General features: G+C 45.2%; 1 pseudogene; it reads left to right on the top strand.

The window, feature by feature from the left end:
* Window positions 1–6,425: 6,425 nt before the first annotated feature.
* LOC121818040 (cytochrome c oxidase subunit 7C, mitochondrial-like) lies at window positions 6,426–6,807 on the top strand (annotated as a pseudogene).
* Window positions 6,808–10,315: the final 3,508 nt, after the last annotated feature.

Genomic DNA, 10,315 nt, shown 5'->3' with positions numbered 1-10,315 from the left:
TATTCCTCTTATAGCTGGAACTTTGTTCCCTTGGACCAGCATCTCCCCATTTTCCCAACCCTCCAGCCCCCAGCAGCCACCAATCTACCATGTGCTTCTGTGCATTCGAGTTTTTCAGATTCCACATACACACCACACCATAGTTGTCTTAGTCTATCTGGCATTTCATTTAGCACAATGCCCTCAATTCTATCTGTGTTGCTGTAAATGGTGGGATTTCCTCTTTTTCATGACTGAATAATACTCCATCACATAGAGGGCTCTGAGCTGAGGAGTGAGACAGGATGACTTTTGTTTGAACTGTTTATTGTGGCTTTAGTGTTGGGAATGAACTGAAGCTGGAAGGCAGGCAGGGAGAGACCAGTGGGGAAGCTGTTGCAGAAATGTGGAAAAGTGAAAGTGGAAGCTAGTTGCACAATCATGTCCGACTCTTTGTGATTCCATGGACTACAGCCTTTCCTGCTCCTCTGTCCGTGGAATTCTACAGGCAAGAGCACTGGAGTGGCTGGCCATTTCCTTCCCCAGGGGATCTTCCTCAAGTGGGGATCGAACCTGGGACTCCTGCATTGCAGGCAGATTCTTTACCAACTGAGCCAGAAGGGAAGCCTGCAGAAATGTGGATGGAGATATCAATGGCTTGAACTAGGGTGAGGGGGTGGAGGTGGGTGAGCAGTGATCAGCTTCTGAATGTGCGTTGAGAGAACTGCCACAGGGCTTGCTCACAGATCGGATGAAGGATGTAGGAGAAATGAATAGACATGCATCAGTAAGGACTCCAAAGCTTTTGACCTGAGCAACTGAAATAAATTCGGTTTTTGAAATACCAATTCTCCCTAAATTATCCTATAAATGTAAGGTAATCTCAGTGATTCCAATATTGCATAGGAACCTGGAATGCTAGGTCCATGAATCAAGGTAAATTGCAAGTGGTCAAACAGGAGATGGCAAGAGTGAACATAGACGTTTTAGGAATCAGTGAATTAAAATGGACTGGAATGGGCAAATTTAATTCAGATGACCATTATATCTACTACTGTGGGCAAGAATCCCTTAGAAGAAATGGAATAGCCATCATGGTCAACAAAAGAATCCAAAATGCAAAAAAAAAAAAAAGAATCCAAAATGCAGTACGTGGGTGCAATCTCAAAAACGACAGAATGATCTCTGTTCATTTCCAAGGCAAACCATTCAATACCACAGTAATCCAAGTATATACCCCAACCACTAATGCTGAAGAAGCTGAAGTTGAACGATTCTATGAAGACCTACAAGACCTTCTAGAACTAACACCAAAAAAGATGTCCTTTTTATCATAGGGGACTGGAATGCAAACGTAGGAAGTCAAGAGATATCCAGAGTAACAGGCAAATTTGGCCTTGGAGTACAGAATGAAGCAGGGAAAAGGCTAACAGAGTTTTGCCAAGAGAACGCACTGGTCATAGAAAACACCCTCTTTCAACAACACAAGAGAAGACTCTACACATGGACATCACCAGATGGTCAATACCAAAATCAGATTGATTATATTCTTTGCAGCCAAAGATGGAGAAGCGCTATACAGCCAGCAAAAAAAAAAAAAACAAGACCAGGAGCTGACTGTGGCTCAGATGATGAACTCCTTATTGCCAAGTTCAGATTTAAATTGAATAAAGTAGGGAAAACCACTAGACCATTCAGGTATGACCTAAATCAATCCGTTATGATTATACAGTGGAAGTGACAAATAGATTCAAGGGATTAGATCTGATAGACAGAGTGCCTGAAGAACTATGGGTGGAGGTTCATGACACTGTACAGGAGGCAGTGATCAAGACCATCCCCAAGAAAAAGAAATGCAAAAAGGAAAAATGGTTGTCTGAGGAGGCCTTACAAGTAGCTGAGAAAAGAAGAGAAGCTAGAGGCATAAAAGAAAAGGAAAGATATACCCATCTGAATGCAGAGTTCCAAAGAACAGCAAGGAGAGATAAGAAAGCCTTCCTCAGTGATCAATGCAAAGAAATAGAGGAAAGCAATAGAATGGGAAAGACTAGAGATCTCTTCAAGAAAATTAGAGATACTAAGGAAACATTTCATGCAAAGATGGGCAAAATAAAGGAAATGGTATGAAATGAAGCAGAAGATATTAAGAAGAAGGGGCAGGAATACACAGAAGAACTATGCAAAAAGATCTTCATGACCCAGATGACGATGGTGTGATCACTCACCTAGAGCCAGACATCCTGGAATGTGAAGTCAAGTGGGCCTTAGGAAGCATCACTGTGAACAAAGCTAGTGGAGGTGATGGAATTCCAGTTGAGGTATTTCAAATCCTAAAAGATGATCCTGTGAAAGTGCTCCACTCAATATGCCAGCAAATCTGGAAAACTCAGCAGTGGCCACAGCACTGGAAAAGGTCAGTTTTCATTTCTATCCCAAAGAAAGGCAATGTCAAAGAATGTTCAAATTACCACACAATTGCACTCATCTCACACACTAGCAAAGTAATGCTCAAAATTCTCCAAGCCAAGCTTCAGCAATACATGAAGCCAGGCTTCAACAGTACGTGAACCGTGAACTTCCAGATGTTCAAGCTGGATTTAGAAAAGGCAGAGGAACCAGAGATCAAATTGCCAACATCCATTGGATCATAGAAAAATCAAGAGAATTCCAGAAAAACATCTACTTCTGCTTTATTGACTACGGCAAATCCTTTGACAGTGTGGATCACAACAAACTGTCTTAAATTCTTCAAGAGATGGAAATATCAGACCACATTACCTGCCTCCTGAGAAATCTGTATGCAGGTCAAGAAGCAATAGTTAGAATTGGACATGGAACATTGGACTGCTTCCAGACTGGGAAAGGAGTACACGTCAAAGCTGTATATTGACACCCTGCTTATTTAATGTACATGCAGAGTACACCATGCAAAATGCCAGGCTGGCTGAAGCACAAGCTGGAATCACGATTGCCGGGAGAAAGATCAATAACTTCAGATATGCAGATGACACCACCCTGTAGCAGAAAGTGAAGAACTAAAGAGCAGAGTGGAAAAGTTGGCTTAAAACTCAACATTCAAAAACTAAGATCATGGCATCCAGTCCCATTACTTCAAGGCAAATAGATGAGGAAACAATGGAAATAGTGATAGACTTTATTTTGGGGGGCTCCAAAATCACTGCAGATGGTGACTGCAGCCATAAAATTAAAAGACATTTGCTCCTTGGAAGAAAGCTATGACAAACCTAGACAGCATATTAAAAGCAGAGACATTACTTTGCCAACAGAGGTCCATCTAGTCAAAACTATAGTTTTTCCAGAAGTCATGTATGGATGTGAGAGTTGGACTATAAAGAAAGCTGAGTGCTGAAGAACTGATGCTTTTGAACTGTGGTGTTGAAGAAAACTCTTAAGAGCCCCTTGGACTGTAAGGAGATCCAACCAGTCCATTCTAAAGGAAATCAGTCGTGAATATTCATTGGAAGGAGCGATGCTGAAGCTGAAGCTCCAATCCTTTGGCCACCTGATGCAAAGAACTGACTCATTTGATAAGACCCTGATGCTGGGAAAGATTAAAGGCGGGAGGAGAAGGGGATGACAGAGGACGAGATGGTTGGATGGCATCACCAACTCGATGACATGAGTTTGAGCAAGTTCTGTGAGTTGGTGATGGACAAGGAAGCCTGGGGTGCTGCAGTCCATGGGCTGGCAAAGAGTCAGACAGGACTGAGAAACTGAACTGAATCTCAATGAACTTGCAACTTGATTTTTTAAAAGAAAAAAAAAAAAAAAACCAAGCTTTTACTGAAGTTCTTAAGGAAAATCATGCAAATTGTATACCCTACAGCCTACTCACCACCAGAAATTCAGTTTGCTTGCATCCATCACCATACAGTAGAGACCTTGACCCATTCTGCCCTCCCCACCCGAGACCCCTGCCACCCTGGTAACTGCTACTCTGGTCTTGATATCTATATGTTTGTTTGGTTTGATTTAGTTTGACTAATACATTTTTCCAGACCTATGTTTCTTTTAACTGGTTCACAACCCAATGCATGAGTGGGTATAAATTCAATTTTGCAGACTTCCAACAGATTCTTTTAATGAACAGAGTAGAATAGATCAGAATACAATATACATTCTAAGAGTAGATAATGGTCTGTGGGACATTTCCAGCTTGCTTTAGAACCAGTGAGTATTTACACACTGGGCTGTGATAGAAAATGTTCTGTGAGTTCTATTTTCTAAAAAAAATTGAAAACCACTTTTCCAAATCCTAAATTGTGGCTTGCCTTGAATGCCTGTGAGGACTGCAATGGAATCTGGTCAAATAATCCTGTATTTAACCAGAACAGTGCTTAGATGAGACCAAAGATACAGAAAGTCAATAGGGGTGAATTCTAACAAACCAGCCAACCAGAGCGTGTCCAGGGTGCTTTATTCTGATACAGTTTATCCAATAGAGTCCTACAGTTCATTAAGAGATGGCAAGAAACACATTCTACCACTTGCATTGTCAACAAATGGATCCTTGCTTGACATTTTTACTTTCCTTCGCATTTAGAGCAGAATCGTGCATGTTATTTAAGCTTCCTGTGTCTTTGGTGAAAGTGAAGTTGCTCAGTCGTCTCCGACTCTTTGTGACCCCATGGACTGTAGCCTACCAGGCTCCTCTGTCCATGGGATTTTCCAGGCAATAGTACTAGAGAGGATTGCCATTTCCTTCTCCAAGGGATCTCCTCAAACCAGGGATTGAACCCTGGTCTCCAGCATTGTAGACAGACACTCTACCGTCTGAGCCACCAGGGAAGTCCTATTTAAGCTTCCTGTGTCTTTAACAAGCTGCAAAATTCGTGTCCCACTGCTTCCTACCTGAGCTGCCCCTCTGAGTCATTCTGACCACATCAAGCTTTACGGCAGAATCCCTACTTTACTACTAGGCTGAGTCAGTGATTAAAAAACAGAAATATACTCCGTTTTGCAGCCCACATAGCGAGTCTGCTGGCAAAAGGAGAAAGTCATTCCAAAGCATTCCAATGATCAGTTTAGCATTTCTTGCTCCGCTTTCCCTAAATCTCACCCTTCAATAATGTCTCTTCCCTACGTGTGGTTTCCTCGATCAGGGAAAGAACTGCTGAGTGACAGTATTCAGTCGGCAAGGCCTGTCCGGCGTCTCCCTGAGGCCCCAGTCCCAGGCCCGGCTGCACACGCGTGCTGGAATCTGGGTCATTCCCAGGTGACATGGACTCTGACCCTCCTCCCTGGGCCATGGGGCCGAGGTAGGTTCTCCAGCACTTGTCTTAACTTCTCTCCCCACTGAGGATTATTCTTTCTTGATCTTCATTGATAACTCAGCAGAAGTTGGTTTCTGAGAGGATTTCCAGTTTAGATCAGGAAGAGGCAGTCTGTGGGCACTCATGTCAAAGATTCCAGGACTGTTCATCAGCTCAGCACTAGTGTAGGCAGCCTCAATAAAACCACAGAGAGAGAAATGTGTGTCCCCCCTCCCTCTGTCCCTCCTCTGTGCTTTAGGACACTCAGTGCCCACGTGCTACTTTATTCTTGTTGTTTAGTCACTAAGTCGTGTCCAACTCTTTGCCACCCCATGGACTGGAGCCCGCCAGGCTCCTCTGTCCATGGGATTTCCCAGGCAAGCTTACTGGAGTGCGTTCCCATTTCCTCCTCCAGGGATCTTCCCAACTCAGGGATCGAACCTATGTCTCTTGCATCTCCTGCTTGGCAGGCAGATTCTTTACCACTGAACCAAATGCTCCTAGGAAACCTCACAATTTCCCACTTCCCTTCCCCCTCCTCCCACCTGCCCATGTCCTAAGTTCCACGTTGATTAAATGCCACTCCTCAGTCTGGGGGGAGACCACTTGCTTAACATAACGCATCTCCCACCGTCATGTGACCCGGGTTGCAGCTGTACTCAGGTCCACCTGTGTTCACTGCTGCACCAAGTAAAAAGATCCTCATCCTAGCCAAGGCTCACCTCCCCTCGTAGGTTCTAAATCCCGTTGCCTCTCACGCTCTTCAGGACACTGCCGTCACCCCTTTCTCTCTGCAGCACCAGTTGCTGTCTACTAGATCCTTCCCTTTTGCCAACAAGCGTGTTCTCTCTCCTCTCAAACGAGAAAATCCCTTCTTTGACCTCCCATCTGTTTCCGCCTCAGTGGTCCCATTTCTCTACTTACCCGCACATCAAAGCTTCTCCTTAATAACTGACCTTTATGCCCAGTGAGTCGCAGCCCTGTCCATCTCCACACAGTGTTTTCATTCCCATTTTACAGTGAATCCATTCACTCCAGATTGCCTGTCACTTGCCCAGGCCTGTGTCTTTCAAGCATCACAAATAGACAGCCTTTTGGTTCCTCCAAGTACCTGCCCAATGCACCGTGCTGACCAGCAAGCTTCTTCCTTGATTCAAAGAGAGACACCTTGGCAGTTAGAGGAGCAAGGTCGTGAGGCAAGGAGTGGTAGGTTTGCAGCCGTCGTTTCTTCTGCCTCCGGTCTCTGGATCTTTTGTAGAGCGTCCAACAGCGCTATGTTGGGACAGAGCATCCAGGGGTTCACAATCTCTGTGGTTCGTCGGAGCCACTATGAAGGGTCCAGGAAAGAATATACCATTTTCAGTGGAAAACAAGTGGAGGTTACTAGCTATGATGACTTTGTTCTTTGGGTCTGAATTTGCTGCACCTTTCTTTATAGTAAGACACCGACTGCTTAAAAAGTAATCCATGAGACAGATAGGAAGAGGAGCATATTAAGAGGTGCAGTCTCTTAAAAGGATCAATCCTTTAAACTCAGCATCCTAGATATGTTTGTAAATAAACCATAAATCCTTAATGCCTCTTCTCTGAAATATGGAACATGATAACTGAACATGTGCTTACATTTTGTTTGGGTAATATTGCTTAATTAAATATGTATTTGATTTAAAAAGAGAGAGAGAGATAGACACCTTCACATACTCAGTGGCTTCTGGAAGGCTTGTACTCTCCTGGCAGTTCTGGAAAACTGGCAAGCCTGACCTCGCTGGCTTCTGGACATCTACTGAAAACCAGGGAGTGTCCAACCCCACAGGGGATCAAAGTCAGGTCTGCCTTCTCTAGAATGAATTCATTTTCTTGTTTCATATTCCTTGGAAGAGCCCTACAAGTTGGCATTCAACCATGAGGACAGATGGCCTTTATTTCAGCAAACCTTTCTGGCGGAGCGCTTGTAGGAGACGTGCATCACAAATAGGTCCAGCTTCTGTAGAGAAGAAGAGAAAGACACGGCCCAGAAAGTCCTCAGGAGTGCCAGGTAGTGGCTCTCCATCCTCACCCTGAGCACAGTTTGTCCCTCCTTGTCCCAGCCCCTCAGTCTGAAATAGTCATCCGGCTCCTGGGTTCCTTCACCCTCCCCTAAAAATAGCTCAAGAACAGTATCCTCCTAGAAACCTAACTCTCCCTGAAATCTACACACAATGCAAATCCATTATCCTTTCTTCAAGCCACCATCACCCTAAAGATGTGAACAGTGTGAGACTGCAAACAATAGGAAGCCCAGAAATGCAACATTCAAGGTAACCCCATGCTATTGTGAGGTTTGGTCTAGCCCTACGTGCGTGCGTGCGTGCTCAGTCACTTCAGTCGTGTCTGACTCTTCTGCAACCCTAAGAAATGTAGCGCACCGGGTTCCTCTGTCCATGGGATTATACAGGCAAGAATGCTGGGTGGGCCTGCCATTTCTTCCTCCACAGAGGAGGGATCTTCCCGACCCAGGGATCGAACCTGTGTCCCTGCAGCTCCTGCATTGACATGCAGAATCTTTACCACTGAGCCACCTGGGAAGCCCTGGTCTGGCACTACTAACAGCAGATAGTAAACAGTGAAATACAGTAGGACTCAGAGATGCTCTTGCATTTTGTCTTCCAACCAAGAACCAAGATGCTGTAAGGTTTGAACTTGCTGTGGTGTGTCACCTTGTGATCAAAGGAGAAAAGAAAAGAAAGTGAAGTCACTCAGTCATGTCTGACTCTTTGTGACCCCACGGACTGTAGCCCACCAGGCTCCTCCATCCATGGAATTTTCCAGGTAAGAGTACTGGAGTGGGTTGCCATTTCCTTCTCCAGGGGATCTTCCCGACCCAGGGATCGAACCGGGTCTCCCGCATAGCAGGCAGACGCTTTACCATCTGAGCCACCCGGGAAGCCGCATGATCAAAGGAGAGACAGATGGTAACAAGGACTGGACGCTTAAAAGCATACAGTGGCTTGGCAGTCACAATATGAATGAAGTTGGTTGACTTTAGGAAAGGCAATACAAAGCATTAAGGAAGGACACTTTCTACTGGGTCTCTGAGTCCGAGACCGCTGGGGTGATGGGGAGCACACAGGTCTGCGGAGCAAGAAGTTAGCAGCACAGCTTGACTCCAGCCTGTTGTTGCCATGGGAGAAGAGTGGAATATTACCAGGTCTTTCAAGAAAAGTCCAAAATCTGTATTTTTAGATTGGGCCTCCTGAATTCAAACATAGCTGATTAAAATATATTTAAAATAGGGCAAATAAACCTAGCCATGGGTTAGGGCCCTTGGCTATGAAGTTTGCGATGCCCGCAAAGCAAGGCCATCATGTGTGTTTATGCCTTGCACAGGCCTCAGGTTGGGTTAAATTCCATGCCGATCACCAAACTGCCTGGCCCAGCTTCTGACCACCTTCCACCAGTGTGGGAGAAGGAAAATACTTTTCCGGTTGGTCTACCAAAAGGAGGGATCCTCTCTTCTTAGGGGTCGCAGAGTTGCCTGTATGTACCAGCAGTGATCTTGCAGCAAAGATAAACAACAGAATGGTAAAGTTACTTGGGCTTCCACGGTGGTTCAATGTAAACAGTCGGCCTGCAATGCAGGACACACAGGAGACGCATGTTCTATCCCTGGATGGGGAAGAGTCCCTGGAGCATGGCGCTCCAGTATTAGCAATGCACTCCAATATTCTTGCCTGGAGAATCCCATGGACAGAGGAGCCTGGCAGGCCACACACAGTCCACGGCGTCACAGAGTCAGACGCGACTGACCACAGCACAACAACCAAGTTACTTTGGGGTTTCCTAGGACACATGACTTTCAGTGATAATGCTGGAAAATTCGCAAACTGGTTGCTCTATGTACGACTGTGGCCAGACTGTTTCTGGGGTTCATTTTTTTGGTTCTGAGTATAGCTTTGTTTCTGTCTGCACAAGGTTTTATGTTGAAAATAAACAGAAATGCTTTTGCTTGTAATTACAACTTACAGTAAATTTTATGGAGGAAAAATCAGGGTCTGCTGAGATAGATTGACAGGAAGGTCTCACTCTAGTTTGGGAATGGCCAGGTAAAGGGGGTGAGTTTATTCCAGGAAGAGAGAACGAGGAGTTTTTCCTAGCCCTTGAATTCCCCATCTTTACACCAGAAGAAGCCCCCTCTTTGGGCCCCTGGGACTCTGATGTGCCATTATGGGTGCTGGGTGAGATGTCCAGAGCTGACCCGCTAATGAACATCAGCTGTTTTGATTATCATTAGTAGGTTCTAACAGTTGACCCCAAAGCTGCATTTTTCGACTCACTCTCTCACTGGTTTGTCCAGTGTTTCTTCACGATTATATTCAGGGCAAATTTTGGCATGAGAATCTCAGTAGTATTGTGCTCTCGGCATGACCCTTCAGGAGCTACAGAATCCTACTCTTCCCATCCTGATGATGTCAACTCTGAACACTTGTGTGAGGTAGTATCTGCCAGGTTTCTCCACTGTGAAGTCACTATTTCTTTTCTTTTTCTGGCTGCACTGCGAGGCACGTGAGATCTTAGTTGCACCCTCCCCCCCCTCCCCCACCCTCCCCCACCCCAGAGGCTGAAGCCACGCCTCCTGCAGTGGAAGCATGGCGTCCTAAACACTGCACCACAGGGAAAGTTCCCGAACTCACACTATTTCTTACCTTCATAATTCAGAAGTAATTTGTAATGAGATACTCTGATCATAAGCAAATGTTTTGTTCCAACTTTCTCCCCCTAGTTTCTGTTGCTGATTCTTTTTTGAAACTGCTATGACTATGGAGAGCATTCAGCAGTGATGTTCTCAGTCCATCATGCCTTCTGCATTTACTGTTGGCATTTTCCAGTACAGCGTCCTCCTCCACACATCGGTGTGGACTCATTTCCATGCTGGGCTTATTCTCGAATCCACTTTTTCCTAACCTATTTTGTTGCTCAATTTCTCCCAGATTGATTGACCGGCAAATGCTCCATTAAACAGGCACATGTATCCGTTTGACAGGTCCCCAGCATACTTGAGTGGCTCTTCACTTTCTGGCATGGCG

Source organism: Ovis aries, chromosome 26 (assembly GCF_016772045.2).
Source record: "Ovis aries strain OAR_USU_Benz2616 breed Rambouillet chromosome 26, ARS-UI_Ramb_v3.0, whole genome shotgun sequence".
Lineage (NCBI taxonomy): Eukaryota > Metazoa > Chordata > Mammalia > Artiodactyla > Bovidae > Ovis > Ovis aries.
The sequence above is the reverse complement of the archived record's forward strand: the minus strand, read 5'-3'. Positions and strand labels throughout refer to the sequence as shown.